We start from the raw sequence: 18,494 nt of genomic DNA, 5'->3' as shown, positions 1-18,494 counted from the left end.
AGGAGGGGAGAGCAAAAGACGGAGGCGGGGAAGAAAGCCACTGGAGGTACACAAGCCAGAGGGAAGTTTCTCTCAAGACTTATGAAATCCAACCACGCTCTTTCCTCCAATTCTTATTTTCTAAAATTAACAACAGAGTCGCAGAAGTAGCTTAGATTGTGAATGCAGCTTTAAAGGGCTCTGCATATTTTTTGTGAACGTCCGGAAGGAGATCCTGTTTATTTCTCTCTGGACCCCAGACACCCCACCCCCACCTCACCGCCTCCCCTGCTGAGTCACTTTGGCTCCCCCCCCACCCCAGGATGGTCTGTATGTAAATGAGGATGCCTTTTATAACATTTTAGAATAGTAATATTTGTTCTGCCTCACTGATTTGGCTTGGCTTTTCTTTTTTAATTTTTTTAAATTTTTCTTAATTTTTTTTTTGGACGTTTTATTTATTTTTGAGACAGGGAGAGACAGAGCATGAACAGGGGAGGGTCAGAGAGAGGGAGACACAGAATCTGAAACAGGCTCCAGGCTCTGAGCTGCCAGCACAGAGCCCGACGCGGGGCTCAAACTCACGGAACGCGAGATCGTGACCTGAGCCGAGGTCGGCCGCTTAACCGACTGAGCCACCCAGGCGCCCCTTTAATTTTTGTTTAATGTTTATTTATTTTTGAAGGAGAGACAGTGAGAGGCGGAGGGGCAGAGAGAGAAGTCACAGAATCCGAAGCAGGCTCCAGGCTCTGAGCTGTCAGACAGAGCCGGATGTGGGGCTTGACCCCACGCACCGTGAGATCACGACCTGAGCCGAAGTCAGATGTTTAACCGACTGAGCCACCCAGGCGACGCCCACATCTTCTTTATCCATTTCATCTATTGATAGACACTTGGGCTGCTTTCATAGTTTGGCTATTGTAAAGGGGTAGAACATATTTATTTATTTATTTATTTATTTTTTAGCATTGATTCATTTTTGAAAGGCAGAGAGAGACAGAGTGCAAATGGGGGAGTGACAGAGAGAGAGGAAGACACAGAATCCGAAGCAGGCTCCAGGCTCCGAGCTGTCGGCACAGAGCCCGACGCGGGGTTTGAACTCGCAGACCGCGAGATCATGACCTGAGCCGAAGTCGGCTGCCCAACCGACTGAGCCACCCAGGCGCCCCAGGAGTAGAACATTTTTATTTTATTTTATTTTATTTATTTTGTATTTTTAAAGTTTATTTTTGACACAGAGAGAGAGCGAGCGTGAGCTAGGGAGGGCCAGAGGCAGAGGGAGACCCAGAACCCGAAGCAGGCTCCAGGCTCCGAGCTGTCGGCACACGGCCCGACGCGGGGCTCGAACTCACGAACCGTGAGATCATGACCTGGGCCGAAGGCGGACACAACCGACTGAGCCACCCAGGCGCCCCTGGAGTAGAACATTTTTTAAAACAAAACCTGAACAAGTTATCCTCCGAAAGATGAGAAGGTCTTGCGTGTTTGAAACAAAAAGCTGGTCCTGAAAAGGAGAGGTGATATTTGTAGAGAAGGAGTGAGAGCTTGTGGAAATTCGAAGTATGAGAACAGAACTCTTTTTATTTTTTACTGACGTGCAGTTGACACACAATGTGGCATTAGTGTCTGGTAGATCTGGAAAGTCTGCATGTTGTACTGTGCCCGCCACAAGTGTGACTGCCATGTGTCCCCAGAGAGCACTATTGCAATACCATCGACCGTATTCCTATACTGTAACTTTTATCCCCACGATTTCTTCATTCCACAATTGTAAGCCCGTATCTCCCTCCCCCCCCTTCACCTATTTTGCCCACCCCTCCATTTTCCTCCTCCCTGGCAGCCATAAGGTCGTTGAGAACAGAAATTAAAAAAAAAAAAAAAAAATCAATGGAAAAGGAAAAAATAACAATTGAAGGATTAGAAGATAATGTGGAAACGATCACCCAGAAGGACAAAAAAAAAAAAAAAAAAGTAAAATTGGAAAGAGAAGCTAAGACAGTTTCAGTCTGTGAGTCAAAGGGTGCGAACGTTGCATAATAGGAGTTCTAGAAAGAAAAAATTGTATAGAGGGAAAGATTTTCTTAAAGAACGAATACAGGAGAAATTTCCGAAACTGAAAGCATGTGTCTCCAGATTGAAAGGGCTACCTTGAGTTTCCTGCATGAAGAATGAAAATGAGACCCACATCAAGGCAAACGATTGCATGATTTTAGAAGAACTGGCACAGGAAAGTATCCTAAAATTCCAGGGAGGAAAAAATAAAAGTAGGAAACATATAGAGGGCTTGGAATCAGAATGGTATCAGAATGATGAAAAGTAATAATGGAATCTGGAAAATAAGGGGAAAATGCTTTTCAAACTAGGAGTGAAAATTATTTGTAAGCTGAAGTTTTATACCCAGCTGTGTTAGAATTTTCCAGAAAACCAGAACCAATAGGTTATATAAATACAGATTATCTACCGCTATAGATGCAGATATAGATTAGAAGAGATTTTTTATAGGCATTGGCTCACATGGTAACGGAGGCCTAGAAGTCCCATAGTCTACTGTCTGCAAGCTGAACAACCAGGAAAGCCAGTGACACAGTTCAGCCTCGGGCAGAAGGACAGAGAACCGAGGTACCACTGGTGTAAGTCCAGAGTTCAAAGGCCTGAGCCAGGAGCTCTGACATCCAAGGGCAGGAGCAGATAGATCTCCCAGCTCAAGAAGAGACAGTGGGGAGTCACCCTTCTCTCATTTTTGTTCTGTTTGGGCCTGTTCACACCAGTAAGTATGGGTCTTCTTTACACAGTCTACTGAATCAAATGTTCATCTCTTCCAGAAACACCCTCACTGGCACACCCAGAAATACTGTTTTACTAGCCACATGGCATCCTTTAGCCCAGTTAAGTTAACGCATAAACTTAACCATCACACCAAATTCCCTGGGGCACCTGGATGGCTCAGTTGGTTGAGCGTGAACTCAATTTTGGGTCAGGCCATGATCCTGGGGTTGTGGGATTGAGCCCCAAGTTGGGATCCGTGCTGGGTGTGAAACCTGCTTGGGATTCTCTCTTTCTCTCCCTCTGCCCATCTCCCCCACTCGTACTCTCTCTCTCTCTAAAAACAAAACAAAAGCAAAAAAAAAAAAAAAAAACAACCAGAAAAACTTAAAGTATCACACCAGCTAATCTAGCAATCAAGTGTGGAGGTAGAATGAATTTATTTTTTAGCTATTTATAAACTCCATTTACTAAAACACTCCACCAAAACAAGGAAGTAAAATTGAAAAAAATGATATGAAGTTAAAGAAATAAAGGATTCAACATGGGGAAGAGTTAAAAGAACCCCCAGAATGGTCCTGAAGGGAAATCCTATGATGAGTGTAAAAAGAAATGACAGAATTGCCATCTGGGCTCTTCCTGGAGGCAGGTCTAGAAACTGTCTAGAAGAGGTGTATCTAGGATAAAAACGGAACCTGATATGCAGGGATTCAGGAAATCTCAGCTCTGGTAGAGGCAACGTTACCAATTAATGGTAAGGACATGAAAACGTAAGCAAAATTTTTAAATGAGGTAATTATTAATGGTAGGTATGAAAAAGAAAAAGTAATCCTGGTGAGTTCTGTGGCACACCTGTGATTGATATTTACATGGCCAAAATAATACAAATCCGGGATGCTAATCTGACCAGACATCATTCTAGAAACAAATCGGCTGGCTGGGGCACAGAGAAAGTAAGAGTATTGGGCTATAAACGCCAAAAGTATGCAATACAATAGCAAGGTATACCAACATCCAGTGCAGAGAAAGCAAGAAATTGCAATACGCACGTGTTATTTAGAAACCCAAAGGAAGATACCAGAAGAATACCTCAAAAGATTGGGAAGTATTCGCCTCAAGGGAGAAGAACTTTTGAGGGGGTAGGGGGCAAGGGACTGCTGTTTTCAAGCAGCTTTTCTTTTAAGTTTATTTATTTTGAGAGAAAGGGAGAGAGCGTGACAGGGGAGGAACAGAGAGAGAGAGAGAATCCCAAGCAGGCTCCGCACTATCAGCACAAAGCCAGATGCAGAGCTCGAACTCACAAACCGTGAGACCATGACCTGAGCCGAAACCAAGAGTCAGACGCTTAATGGACTGAGCCACTCAGGCGCCCCTCAAGAGGCTTTTTAGCACTGTTTTGCCTTTTTAATCTAGGGCCACGGACTTCTCGAATGCAAATCTAGATGAATGGTTCTTAAAACCCCTCCACGACTGCAATCTGGCCTCAACAAAGTGAGTTACAGCCAGTGCCACGGGATGGTCCTCCTTCCTATAAGTGCTTCACGGACTGGAAAAGCTACTGGCTGTCAAGTCTCATTCCTGAAAGATGGGACCTCTCTTTCAACCCCGAGGAAACGGAGCCACTAAATACAAGTCAAATCCAGTTACAGTCAGAATCCGAGTGAAGTGTAGCCAAAATATTTGTAAGCCGCAGGTAATGGCCTAGTTCCCCCAGCATGATTTGTTGTAGCGGCATTTCGGAGCACTGAAACAGTTAATGCTGTTTCTCCACACCGGGCTCTCACAACCTCCCCCTGCCCTGACCCAGGCTCTTGTCATCCTCTCCTGTATTTCTTGGCCATTGGGGTTTTTAAAGAGTTGGGTTCCTGGACTGTCTTGATGAGGACCAAGACCACAGCTGACTGATTTTTTATTTTTATTTTATTTTTTTTGTCCCCTGTGTCTAACGCGGTGTATACCATATATGGAAGGCACGCAGGCAGGGTTTGAATCGGTGAAGAAAAGGGGAGGAATGGATGAATGTAAAAGGAAATAATCCAAGCAGCCCCCGGGATTAATGCTGCATAATGAAAAGGACCAAAAAGAGAGGTCCATTTTATTTATTTATTTTTAATTTTTTTTTTAACATTTAATTTATTTTTGAGACAGGGAGAGACAGAGCATGAACAGGGGAGGGTCAGAGAGAGAGGGAGACACAGAATCTGAAGCAGGTCCCGGGCTCTGAGCTGTCAGCACAGAGCCCGACGCGGGGCTCGAACTCACGGAATGCAAGATCATTACCTGAGCCAAAGTCGGCCGCTTAACCGACTGAGCCACCCAGGCGCCCCGAGAGGTCCATTTTAATAAATAGTGGCGAATATGGCAAGGACCGTCGCGTATATAATGTCGCGGTGTGCCGGGCACTGGTCTGGGAGCTCGATGAATCCTCATGATGACCCATGAGGCAGGTTAACCCTGCTCCCAAGTACAGAGAAGGAAGTAATGGGCCCCAAATCACACAGGAAACGAGTGATAGATGAGCCAGGTTTAGGACCCAGGCCACCTGGCTCTAGGGTCTGTGAGGTTTGCCCAAGGGCAAACCAGGGAGCTGATCTGTGTGTCCTCCGCTGGGTTGGGCTTGTTAAGAAAACGCCAGAGGAGAAGGTGTCTTTAGTAATAAATGGGGGCTTGTAGGATGAAAACTCTCGGGAGCCTTGGGGGCCTCGCCCCAGAGCCCCCAGCTGTTCAGGGGGAGGGCTACCTGTGCCTCCCAGATGTTGAGCCTGACGGGGGAAGAGCCAGCTGATGGGAGACCGTGACCAGGCACAAGTGGGCGTGGGCCAGAGGGAGGAGCCGTGAGGTGCTCCTGGGTGAAAACACTCTGTCCGATGTCCTGATGCTCCCTGGACGTCAGGGGAGGACAGCAAGAGGACTGAGCAAGTGAAGGTAAGAGCCGGTCCGTGAAAGTTTCTGCAAAAAACAAAGGATCCAAGGAAGCTCTGGTGAGGGAAATAGCAGGACCAAGGAGGTGCAGTTCACAAGTCAACAGACTACCTTGGGTCCTTCTGTGACATCAGGGCACTATGGCATCTCTCACCCTGGGATACACTGATTACAGAATGGCTGCAGTATTTCACCTCTGCCTGTGTCCAGTCCTTCCGATGTCACTTTGCAGCCCTGACCCGCCTCTCTGATCCACAGCGGACCCCAGAGGGATGAATGGGCCCAGCAGAGTCCGGAGACTGGTCCAGCCTGCCTGTGGATAAAACAAGGCTTGCTTTACCCTCTTGAGATTTGGAGCGGTTTGTTATGTACTGTTACAGGAATGACTGGGACACCAGGAAGGGAAGAGTCGTGGGACAGCTCAGAGCTCCCTCTTTCCCCCCTCAGATGCACCAGCTAGCCAGCAGAAGCTATCAACTAAATAAGAAAATAGCTACTGTTTAATGAGCACTTACTATGTGGAAGGCAACTTTGTGAGGTAGGGGTGAGGGCTGGCACTTACTTCTAGGAGCCTACCCAATACGTACTCTTTTCTTTTGTTACTAACTTTATTTGGGTTCTGGACCCAGCTTTAAAAGTGACATTTCTCAACCTCCCTTGCAGTTAGGGGGTGGTCATGTGACACTGTCCTGGTCAATGAGATGGGAGTGGGTAGAGCTCTGGGAAAGCTCTTTCGGAGACCAGCTGACCCAGCTGGTGCCTGCCTTTTGCTATTTTCTCTACTCATTCCTGCTTCCTGGAAAGGCATTGGAAGGACTGGAGTTGTTGCAGCCATCTTCCCACCCCGAGGCAAAAGCCAAGAGAATTGCAGACACCTAGACCCTGACATCATGTAGTCTCTGAGCTAACACTGCCAACCACCTACCCCTGGAGAAAATAATAACCCCTGGATCATTCACACCATACTTATTGGGGGGTTTTTATTACATGAATCCAGTCTATTTCCAATGAACACGCATGTTATTTTCCCATTTTACCGGTCAGGAAACCAACCAAGGTTCAGAGAGATCAGAATTTGGTCAGGGTCACTAGTGTCGAGATTGTTATGTTAATTCCCCAATGCATTCTACCTCCCAGGATTCACATCCTTGTATAGTCTTCACCCCCCACCCCATGTTAACTATGGACTTGACCATGTTGCTTGCCTTGCACATCAGCACAGGTGATACAAGCAAAGGTTTGATAATCACGTGTGCATTGGAGCTTCCCTTTTTTGGAACCGTCTCTCCACTATGTGAAGACACTTTGTGTAGCCTCCTTGAGGATGAGAGACCAGGTGGAAAAAAGACCACACGGAGAGAGATGCCCAGCGGTCCCAATTATTCCAGACATTCCTGTTGAGCCCCCGGGGCATGGTAGTGAGTATATCTGAGATCAGCCAGCCCTCACTGCAGCCACATGAAGGACCGCTCACGAAGACCAGCTGAAGAGCCTCCCCGCTGAGCCCAATCCCAACTGTGGAATTCTGAACACATACATGGTGGTTATTTTAAGCTACTAAGAATTGGGGTGGTTTGTTACACGGCAGTATATAACTGCTACAGCTAGCTAGTAAATGGCAAACGCAGAATTTGAATTTAGATCTCTTTGACCCCAAAGACGAAGTTTTTCATCACTACATGCCACCATGGTATTCTTGTTTTCCTTAAACACATACTTCTTCTGGGCTTGGAAAAAGACTTGCATTGCTCAGATTGTGTGAATTCCCTTTGCCACCCTGGTGCTTTTCCTTTCGACCCTGGGCTCTGGACTCCTTTTGACAGAGTCCTCGTCAAAAACAAAACCAGTTTAATGCTGACTAGAACGGCAGACCCAGCCTTGCTCTGATCTCCATGTCCGTGGGCTCCAAAGTCTTTAACACGTGTGCAGAATTCAATCACGCTGGAATGGCAGAGATGGAACAATTCAGAGAACATTCCACTCACCCTAATAATGAAATGTGGCTGTCCCTCTCTGCTCCCTCTCTGCTCCCGGCCCCAGCTGCAATTTAACGGAGAGCATTTTCCATTCAGGGCGTGCCCTTCGCCATGGATGCTCCAAAATGCTCGACAGTCCTGAATTAACCCTTCCAGTACCAAAACCTGCATCTCATCCCCATCTCTGGCTCCCAACACTCCCTCGAGAAGACCTCAAGATACGTACGTGGAATTGAATGCCTTTTCCAAAAGAAATGCCTCTGAAGAATTCTGTCTACCTTCTGCATTCTGGGATGCCAGGCAGGTTGAGTTAGAGACAACCGACCACAGGACAGGTGAGGGATTTACTAGAAGCGGTTGGTACCAGCCTCACCTGGGGCCCCTCTGTTCATCCCACGGCCCCTCATCTTCAGTAGGTTGGACCAGCTTCCTTACGTGACATCCTCAGGGCTGTGTTCTCGTTTGGAAAGTCACTTTCACCACATCTATTAGTCAGAGAAAATCACAAGGCCAGCCCAATTTGGAGGGATGGGCAAATAGACTGCAGTTGAGCTACAAAGAACCTATGGCCATATTTAGTCTGCCACGCTATATTTGGGGTTAATTTTCTTGCCGAATATTATTTGTGCTGAAGAGTGGGACTGGGTTCTGTGAGAGGAATGCTTAGTCATCCATTCATCTTCAGCCTGAAGAGAGTAACTCGTCCTGACGGGAGATGCTGGGGTCAGTGCCGACACACAGGACAGTGCAAAATTATAGGGCAGGGCAGCTAAGAGAAAGACCAGGGTGGAAGGCCTGCCGTGGAAAGGCACCTGAGAATGTGTTCGTAGAGAGAACGAGAAAGAAGCCGAGGATGCTGGGGAGGCTGGGAGGAGGGGTGGGTGGGGCACATACCTACCATGTGCCAGGTGCCTGACACATGTCATCTCATTCGGTCCCCATAGCAACCCATTGTGATCCTAACAGCAAACGCTCCCATCATGCTTACTCCGTGCCAGGCACCGTGCTAATTGCTTTGCACATAGTCACTCAGTTAATAATAGCAACGACCCCGAGATAGATACCAGCGTTTATCCCATATTATAAAAGATCGCTAAGGCCCAGAGAGGTTAAGTAACTAGTGCAAGGTCACACAGCTAGTAGGCGATGGAGTTTGGTTCAACCATGCATGGATGAGTAAACTGAGGCTCAGAGATATTAAATCACTTGCCGAAGGACACAGAGCTGCACTAAGATTCATGCCTAAGTCTGATCCCCGAGTCTGGGCTCTTTCCTTGAATACCCTGGGCTTTCCTAGGGAAGCATACACTTCAAGAGAAAGATTATTCCAGACTCTTCCAGAAAGAAGAGACTGGAGGACCAGGGCACTCAGACCTTAATAGTACAACAGAACGGACACGAAGTTAACAGTGGCCGTTTGTTTAAAAACAGCTAAGAACAGAGACGGTGAGTTCTGGGCCCCTAATACAAGGGAAGTGGAAAGAGGTAGTATGTGCCTGGTGCTTGCATTGCTTTTCTTTTCTTTTCTTTCTGTTTTGGCATTTTCTTGCTTGTCAGTAAAGAGAATTAACTGCTTCCTGTCTCAAACAGATGTGGCCATCTTCAGGGGGTGCTGTGTGCAAACACAGGCAAGCGTTTCACTGGGAGACCCTTCGCAGGTGATTCTCCTGTGTCCCCGAAATTCACAGCCGGCCAGTCTGGTGGGATAGCAGCAAAGACACCCCCTGATGGCTTAGAACAGGGCGAAGGGCTGGAAACCCCAACTTAGGGCGCCCTAAGCCACCGGCGGAGAGGGGGCTTCCCCAGGATCCCCAGCCTGCTCTGTCTTCCCCGAGGCAGCATCTGCACCTTCCCACTGGGAAGGCAGCCCGAGCACGAATCAGACCCAACCCATGCCTGACTAAGGAAAGCAGAGAAACTGGCACTGGTCCGTCCGGGTCTGTGCTTGGAGAAACACCTCCTTGGGTTTTGTCAGTCTGTGTGCTATGTTCCAGAAAATTCCACGGGAGCCCGAGGGACGAAGCCATTCTGGATGGAGCTGAGAAACCCAAGGTGGCTACACGGAGGCGGGATCTCGAAGGCCCGGGGGGGGGGGGGGGTGGGTGTGCGGGGCCAGCCCCTCTGAGAAGGAAGCTGGAGCTCCCTGCTCTTGGGGTGACCCTGTTCTGAAGACAGAGCGCTTCAGCTGCTGACTTTTCCAGGAAATGATTCGTGTGTGTGTGTGTATGCACGTGTGAGCTTGGAGGTCCCGTGAGGATCGCAGCAGCGGCCACGAAGGATCCGAATGGCGCTAGTGAGTGGCTGAAAAAGGTCCCGTGAGGAAAAGGACCCCTTCAGCACAGCAGCAGGTGCTGGTGAGGGTTGACGTTTCTGTTAGCGTGTCCCCTCGGGCGTCCCTTCACGTCCCCTGGTACCCACGGGGCCCCCGTGGGTGGTGGAGGGAAGTCCTCCCCTGTCTCCTCTTCAGTTAGGTGAGCCAGCCTCCCCGCCTCCCCGGGGTTCCCTGGGGCAGGCCTCTCTTCAGTTCGCCCCGTCCCTGTCTGCACACACCATTCCTCTCGTAGAAGAGTGGAATTCTTACATAAAAGCAGGAAGACTCTCTCCTCTCTCCCTCCTAGTCCTCCTCCTCCCCTCCTCTGCTCCCCCCACCTTCTCAACCCTTTCTCACCGCCGCCCTCCCCCCCCCCCCCCCCCGGCCTCACCAGCACCTGGTTTGGGCTCTTGACTACGTGTCACTCTGCGCCCTTCTACATTTCAGACCACGGAGCATCATCACCAGGACCTCCTGCCTCTTGTTTTGGGCTATGGTCAGATGGACCCACTTTTGTTCCTTTGGGCCTCGAGCCCTGCCCCTCAAGAACACCCTCAGACCTCTAAGGCAGGCTGGAGCTTTGGCACCTTGGGGGTTCACACTGGGACCCTGGCAGATTGCAACTAACCTCTGCCAGGGTCACCCCCAGGGGACTGAGTGGCTTTGAGCCCAAACCTGGAGTGTCCCAGAGGAGAGGTGTCCCAGCAGATACAAAATTCGATTCGGTCTAACTTTTCAGAATCTCTCCAAACCCCCAAAGTCTCCCCAAAATTGTAATACAGATGAGGTCAGCCCCCTTCACTTGCAGGGGAGAGGGAGGGAGGGAAGCACATGCATGCAATGGATAAACCGACCCTGCTTGAACTTGAACTTGAACTTGAACTTGGTTATCATGAACCAGTTTGCTGCTGGCATTGTGATTTTCGAGGAGCTGAGAGTGACCCACTTCATTAAAAGCAAACACGCGGCTATGTACACCCAGCTCATTGTTTCCTACACAACCCCAATGCACACCGGGGGCTTCCAGAAATGTTTGTTGATGGAGGGAAGGACCTTGCCCTCTCACAAGGCTGCCACCACGCCGACACCCACAGGAAAGGCGTCTGGGAGCTCCCTGTGGCAGGGAACTCATCCGACGGTCATCTTTTAGTTTGTTTTCTCTGAAGTCCTCACAGTGGGTACTGACTGTTCGTATGTTACTGCAAAAAAAAAAAGTTGCAAAACCTCCCTCCCAGAAAATCAAACGCTGCTTTACATGTTGTTGGAGCAGCATGATTTAAAGCTCCTCCGAAAGGCGCCAGGCAGAGTGATTCATTCTCTCTGCAGCGGTAAGCCTGACATATGCTGTGCACGTGTGCCCAGTGTAGACCGAGCAGCCAGGCTGGATTCGGAGGGGGGCCCACTCAGAAGAAAACTCTTTATTTTTACCCTCTGCCAAAAATGGAACCTCACCCCAATTCTTCCTCCTAAATAGCACAGCCAGGAGGCCTGCCATTTCAGAAAGGCTGCCTAGAAGCTCCAAAATGCTCAGTTGAAGTTAGACCCCAAAAGGACAACTGGATTTATAGAAATTGAATCAAACTCCTTACCTAAAAATAAAAGGACCCAGGTTTCTAAAAATACAGTAGTATTTATTCCCGGCCAGGCGCCTATGTTTGCAACCTTTTAGTTTTCTTAGGAAGCTGTTCCTTCCAAAATGCGTTCTGGTGCCCTAGCCACGAAGGGACGTTTCCCAGGGCGGCAGAAGACTGTGGATGGTTCTGGAGGCTCCAGTTACACTGAAACCCTGGAGGAGGACACCTCATGGAAGTACAAAAGACACAGGTGTGTGGCGACTGAGAGGTCTGGGTGGATTTTTGTTGTTATTTTTAAAGGCAGCCGGAGAGTTGAGGGCAGTGCGAAGTCGCCCTGGGAGTAAGATTCAGTCCTTGCAAGGCACTGACTTGGCAGATAATAATGATGTTTTGTATTAATACTGTTACCCCAAGATGCATGAGAAATGACAGGAAAACATCCCGATTGCTCCCTGGAGGAAAGGGAACTTGATTTACAAAGGAGGCTGATAGAGATGAAGCTATTTGCCCAATATTGTGCAGCAAATGTGGGTCCTTTGTTCTGGCTCCTTTCCACTGACTTGTCAGGCAAGCATCTCAGCGGTTCAGTAAGAGCTAGCTCTCACCCAAGCCTTCTGCCTGGGGAGTGGTCTTTGTGGGCAGGGAAAGCAAGAATGGGTAAGGGGACAATAATAGTGTCTGTTTTGGCTCCGGTGGGAAGAATTATAAGGATGTTTCTCTCCCACGATCGCTGAGTCTATTCTGTCTCCTGGTTTGCCAAGATCCTGACCCTGAATTGCCCAAGACCCGTTGGGCCAAATCTAGGCTTATGTCCCTCTGATGGGTTGAAACAACCCCACTCCGCCCCCAAGGATGTGTCCATATCCTAATCCCTGGAACCTGTCAACGTGACCTTACTGGGACACAGGGTCTTTGCAGATGTGCTTACGCTGAGGATTTTGAAAAGAGGAGATTATCTGGGTGGCTCCACAGTGCCATCACAAGCGTCCTTGGAGGATGCTTGAACAAAGAGGGGGAGAAGGTGGTGTAAAGGTGGATGCAGAGATTGGAGTGACGTGGCCAGCAGCCAAGGGACGCCTGCAGCCACCGAAGCTAGGAAGAGCTTCTCCCCCGGAGCCCACACAGGGACTGTGGCTCGGCTGACCTCTTGATTTCAGACTCCTGGCCTCCAGAACCGTGAGAAGAGAGATTTCTGTTGTGGTAAGCGGCCACGTTTATGACAATTTGTTACAGAAGCCACAGAAAACCAGCAATGTTCCATCCGGGCTAAACGGAGGCCCCCAAACTCTGAAATTGTGGAGGCTGTTTTTTCCTGTGTCATCATTATTTCAATGGATATTTCTTGAGCGTCTGCTATAGATGCTGAGATACAATGGTGAGCGAAAGGATAGGAACCCCGTCCTCAGGCAGCTTACGGTGGGAGAGATAGTCAGTAAGCAAATAACGTCGCTGTCATTACAGTCTGCAGAGCCCAGGGCACGGTGACAGGTGATGACGCGGTCACAGCCTAGGGTGGACACTGAGGGAGTGAGGGTTAGACGGCCTTGGACTCCAATAGGGGAAGTCACACGGAAAAGTCTGCAGGAAGACCCAGAAGGAGGAAGGTGCAGCATGTGTTCAAGCATTCCCAAAGGGCAGAAGGGAAGGAGGGTTCTGGGTGGGGGTGGAAGGCAGCCCATGCCAACCCCAGAGTCCAAGAGGAAGAACTTGCATCTTAGAGCACGTGGGTGGCTCGGTCAGTTGAGTGACTGACTCTTGACTTCAGCTCAGGTCCTATCCCAGGGTTGTGGGATCAAGCCATGCGTTGGGCTCTGTGCTGAGTGTGGAGCCTGCTTGAGATTTTTCTCTCTCTCTCTCTGAGCCCCTCCCCCATTTGTTCTCTCTCTCCCGCTCTCTCTCTCTCTCTGTCAAAGAAAGAAAGAAAGAAAGAAGACTGGCATCTCTATCCTAAAGGCATGGGGACTACGAGTTTCATGCAGGGGGGTGGCCCAATCAGACTAAAGTTTCACGGGGATCCGTGAAAAAGAGGGGCGGAAGCCAGTGGTCCTCGGCCAGGGAGGAGTCTCTGGAGTAGCCCAAGCAAGAAATCGTGGTGGTTTGGACTGGAATGTAGCAGCTGAGACTGGAGAAGTGGGTGGATTCTAAAGAAAGGCAGGCGGTCTGGCCTGGTGACGGAGAGGAGGTGGGTGGTGAGGGAGGGGGCGGTGTGAAGGATAGGGCCTGGGCTTCTTGTTTTTACCATGGGCAGAATGATGACGCCAGAGCCACTGGAAACTCTTGAGAAGGAGCCGGGTTCAGGGAAAGAAGATAATTTGTGTTTTCCTTTTAAATTATCTGACTTTTCGGGGCACCTGGGTGGCTCATGCGGTTAAGCGTCTGACTTCGGCCGCAGGTCATGATCTCACGGTTCGTAGGTTTTGAGCCCCGCATCAGGCTCCGCGCTGACAGCACGGAGCCTGCTTGGGATTCTCTGTCTCCTCTCTCTGCCCCTCCCCGCTAGCTCGCACTCCCTCAAAATAAATAAATAAATGAACAGACTTAAAAATAAAATAAAATAAAATAAAATAAAAAAGATCTGACTTCTCCATTGTCCCTGGGACAATCCACATTATGCCTGTTATCTCAGAGTCTTGTCCAGAAATGTTATTCCCCAGAAATGTCCTGGTTTGAACCCATAGACTGTATGGTCACCCTGGGCTAAGATTTGTGCGATTTGAAAGGCCCTTGGGACACCCAAGAGGAGACCGTGAGAATGTGAAGCGAGAGAGACGGGCTGAGGAGTGAGCCTTGCTGAACTTTAATGCCCAGGATGGCAACAAGAGCCAGGCTGGAAAGCCAGACAGAGGAGAGAGGCCAGGACACTTTGCATTGGACGTAGCCAGGGATGTTAGAGGAGACGCATGCCCCTCTCCAGGGGTGTTCCCAGAGAGACACCTGTAGAGCAGAGGCCGGCAATGTTTGACTTTCCAGGCCACGCGGTTTCTGCCAAGACTCCTCAACTCCGCTGCTGGAACAGGACAGCAGCCTTGGACAATTCATAAACGATTGTGTGTGCTTGCCAGTAAAACTCACCGACAAAAATGGGCTGAGAGCCAGATTTTGCCCCCAGGGAGGAGTTTGCAGACCCTTCCTTTAGAGGAACGCTCTGGAAGCCTGTTCTCCTTATTCCTTTCCTTCCCCCATCCCCAGGGAGGTGTTGGGACTGATGGGTATTTCCCTGGAGAATTGGGGCCATCCCTTCTTTGGGGTAGCTCTGCTCGACTGCGGGGGGGGGGGGGTTCTCCATGGTGAGGACAGGACATCCAGGGGACACCTAAAGCTATTCGTGCCACCAGTGACAGAGCCACGGTTGCAGCCTGATTCCAGGGTGAGGTCTCATCAGGCCCACTTGACTAAGAGGAATAACCACAGTCTCCAAATCTAGTTTTATCAGAAATGAAAGTGATACTGTGACTATATCTGCTCGATACCTGTCTCTTATCTCAATTATTCCAAACTTAGGAGACTGCTTCCCTGGCCAACTCCAACAGTAGGAGTCTATCTCTCAACTCAGCCGGCCTCTGTGTTGGATCTCTTTGTCTCGAAGATTTGCAACTCTTTCCGGCAACCTCAGAAATGGTGTGGCCACGGTGGAGTCTCGTTCCATCTGTGTTCTCTTCAGCTAATGAAAAACTATGGAGGTCTCGTTAGTAAATAGCACATGTAATGCCCGTTGATGTCAACGGTGGTTGGCGGGTAGAGTTTGTGTGGGAGCACGGCCTTTATGCCTTTGGGGGTCCCACAGGGCGCCTATGTTCTTGTTTCTGCCTCACTTTCAGATACCTGCCTTCCCTCAACACCAACATTAGGTTTGTCCCAATTAACAAGGTACTATGCACTCTTTACTAACTACTATGAGTATTAGAAAATACGAACAAGCAAAGAAAGAGGCAATGAGAACACCCTTTAGCCCCAGCTCAGAGATAGCAATTATTAATAGTTTGATATGTATCTTCCCAGATGCCAAAATGAGATCATAATGTCCATGTTGTTTTGTAACCCGCTTTTGGCATTAAAATACAATAAATAACTCTCCGTGTCCCAAAGCAGAAATATATACCATGATTTTTCGTCGTGACATGATTCATCCACCCAATCCTCTGCTATTGGCCATTTAGGTTGTTTCCAGGTTAGTTCAGTAAGAATAATGCAACAGTGAACACCCTTATAACCAATTGTGGGAACACATCCTTAATTATTTACTTAAGCTAAATTCCAAGAAGGCGATCATGACTATATAGTCATTTTTTCAGAAAAATCACACATTCCACATCTTTCTCAGGGGACCTCGACTTGAAGTAAATTCACCCATAGGGGAAGAGCAGGTTCATGTCTGTGTTTAGATGTTTGCTTCTGGCAATCCCCCAGACAGCCCCTGTGGGCCAGGAGGCTAGAGCCCAAAGAATCCCCCGACCCAGAAAGTCACATCAGTGTGGAGTGTCTGCCCCTGGGGGGATGGGCTTTGTCAATCAATACTCGATGGAGACACCAACAAAACGGGAAGATGGGGAGACAAGATGAATCCCAGCCATTTGGAAGAAAAGGAACTGAGAACACCCTACATTATTGGGGATGGGCTCTCCTGCCTTGGGAGGAGTAGGTGACTCCTACTAAAGTTTCCTCCTCTTTTCTTCTATAGTTTACATTCTGTGTTATTAAGGCTCAGCGAGTTTCTCACAAGGGCTGGGAAAGACTTCTTGGAGGGCCCCCTCAAGCGTCCAGAAAACAATAGGAACAAAAGACAGAGGAAAGGGGCAGAAGCCTAGCTCTAGGATTTAAAGGAAGGAGTTGGCCCAATTCAGAAGGTCAGGAAAGAGCCGGACTAGGGTCAAGTCACCTGCCTCTTGCTTTGGTCTCCCCTATTATTCTCTCAGGTCCAATGAGGGGCGGCAGGCAGGCTTCAGTACCCACAGCAGAGTAGAAGGCTTCCCTGAAAAGGGGTCCGCTCTCCGAATGGCCCCCTAAGCCCCTAAGATGCTTTCGCACGGGTCCTCCAGCCCACCATGCATCTGAATTACAGTGTGCAGACTTAAGACACAAAGGCCGAGGCCCCAGAGGTTCTGGACAGGTTCAGGGAGGAGCCCCAGCCTTGGTCAGATTTTCAAAATGTGAAGAACCACTGAGTAATCCCTTTAGACCCACATCACTGGCTACACATGTTTTAAGAGCAGGATACACGGGAAGTCTCTGTGCTTTGGAATTGGCTGATCGAGAATTTGGAGAACGGCCGTCATCGTGGACAATGATGCACACCACTGTAAGGGGGCCAGCACGCGGTGAGTACTTGATGGATGGCAGCCCGATGTGTTGAAGAGCAGTTACTTGCGCGGCTGCGAGAGGGAAATATAAAAAGCAATGGGAGAAGGGGCAGGGAGAGGATCAGGAGACAGCCTCTTGCTCATCGAGACTGACCTGAAAGTCTTGGCACCAAAGAGCAATTGAGCTTTCTGCTTTGCCGTGAACGAAAAGCGAGAGGCCAGTCTTAAATTTCAGCTCTGGGGTCCAGAATGCCTATTTTTACCAGAGTGCTGTGCAAATCATATAAGGATTGAGTGGCCATTTAGTTTTATCTTCCCTTGCTGGCCTGCTGTTTAACCGGGGGCTGGGATCTGCTTTGTGTTAAAGATTATCTCCCCGGAGAGAGCGTAATCTGGTCTTATTATGTCTCGTAGGTGGAGGCCAACTGCTTTCCCACGGTCTCCGTCTGAATCTTGCTTTCCCCACTGCTCCATTTTGTAGCAGCAATTGGCCAAAGGAAAGCAACCTACAGACCTGAGTCCAAAAGCAACCTAAAGACCTGAGTCTAACAATCGGCATTTCCTCCTGCATGGTGAGGACGATCTCTTTGTCTAACTTACAAGGAGGCTCTAATTCCAATTAGGACTCACAGTCAAGCTGTCACACGATGACTTTCGTAAAGTTGGGTGCGGCATGAATGAGCCCAGGGTAATTCAAGCATTCTTTCTTCTTCGGATCACTTTATACTTCAAGATTCTGGTCCCTTGACTTTTTAATTGATCTTCACTCAGCACTTCACGCTTGGAACGCTTCGGCCAGAAGGTTCTTTGTCCCGCTCCTCAGAAATTAATGGCGTGTGGGGAAAGTTTTAGGTGCACTGGGGGGAGCTCCAATTAAAAGAGGCCTGGGTGGGGATCTTCCGCAAAACAATCATCCCTTGAATACGCGGAGGCTCACTTTGCCCAAATCTGTCTGCGTCGCAAGTTTGCGTTTCGTGTATTAGAGTTTCTTAAAATAGGACTCACGGTTGAACCTCACTCAGGTTCGGAGTTAAAGTCTTGAGCCGGGTCTGCAGGGAGCAGAGCGGGCGAGCTGCTGTGTAGTGATGAGGGCCACAGCCTCACGCTGGGCTCTAAATCACAGCTAAAACCCCAGAGCTAAAAGCATCATTCCTCTCTGGCACTTTCGATTTAAAAGCCATGCTATATTTTTGTTTCCAATTATAGAAGGAGAAAAATAAAAGCATCTGGAACTCATTACTGTCCCTTTATTCCACACCATAACTCTAAGAAAGCAAAATAAGTTCTCTCCAAAATGCACGGGCAGAGAGAGGAAGCGGTGCCTCCAGCAGTAAGCCCTCACACCCCAGCCCCCGATTCCCCTGTGCGTCTCCTCGGCCACATTGCAAACACATGGAGTGTGGGGTTTATGACGGAACCTTGACAGCTTGTCGGCTCCTGCAGGGAGGAAGTTCCAGGGAGCGTGAGGGTCACCCAGCTTCTCAGGCTGCTGCCTTCCTCTGTCTGGCCATTGCTCACGTGCAACACTTGACCCCCCCAGCCCAAGAATCCAAGTCCTCAGGGTCAGGCCTTCTCCCCAGACTTCTGCATGGCTCGCAGATCCTGGTTCCAGAAACATAAGATTCCAGCTTTCGACTCCAGAGGGGGCAAGCCCATATTGCCTTTAATGCCT

The 18,494-nt window shown here is 49.1% G+C and overlaps 1 long non-coding RNA gene across 1 annotated transcript; it reads left to right on the top strand.

Moving 5' to 3' along the window:
* The first annotated feature begins 8,536 nt into the window (after positions 1-8,536).
* Positions 8,537-18,058, top strand: LOC122491240. The gene is made up of 4 exons (XR_006299308.1): positions 8,537-11,775; positions 15,027-15,214; positions 16,731-16,840; positions 17,237-18,058. It is a non-coding gene; the product is annotated as an uncharacterized LOC122491240 (long non-coding RNA).
* The last annotated feature ends 436 nt before the right edge of the window (positions 18,059-18,494 follow it).

This window comes from Prionailurus bengalensis, chromosome C2 (genome assembly GCF_016509475.1).
Source record: "Prionailurus bengalensis isolate Pbe53 chromosome C2, Fcat_Pben_1.1_paternal_pri, whole genome shotgun sequence".
NCBI classification, from domain to species: domain Eukaryota; kingdom Metazoa; phylum Chordata; class Mammalia; order Carnivora; family Felidae; genus Prionailurus; species Prionailurus bengalensis.
The sequence above is the reverse complement of the archived record's forward strand: the minus strand, read 5'-3'. Positions and strand labels throughout refer to the sequence as shown.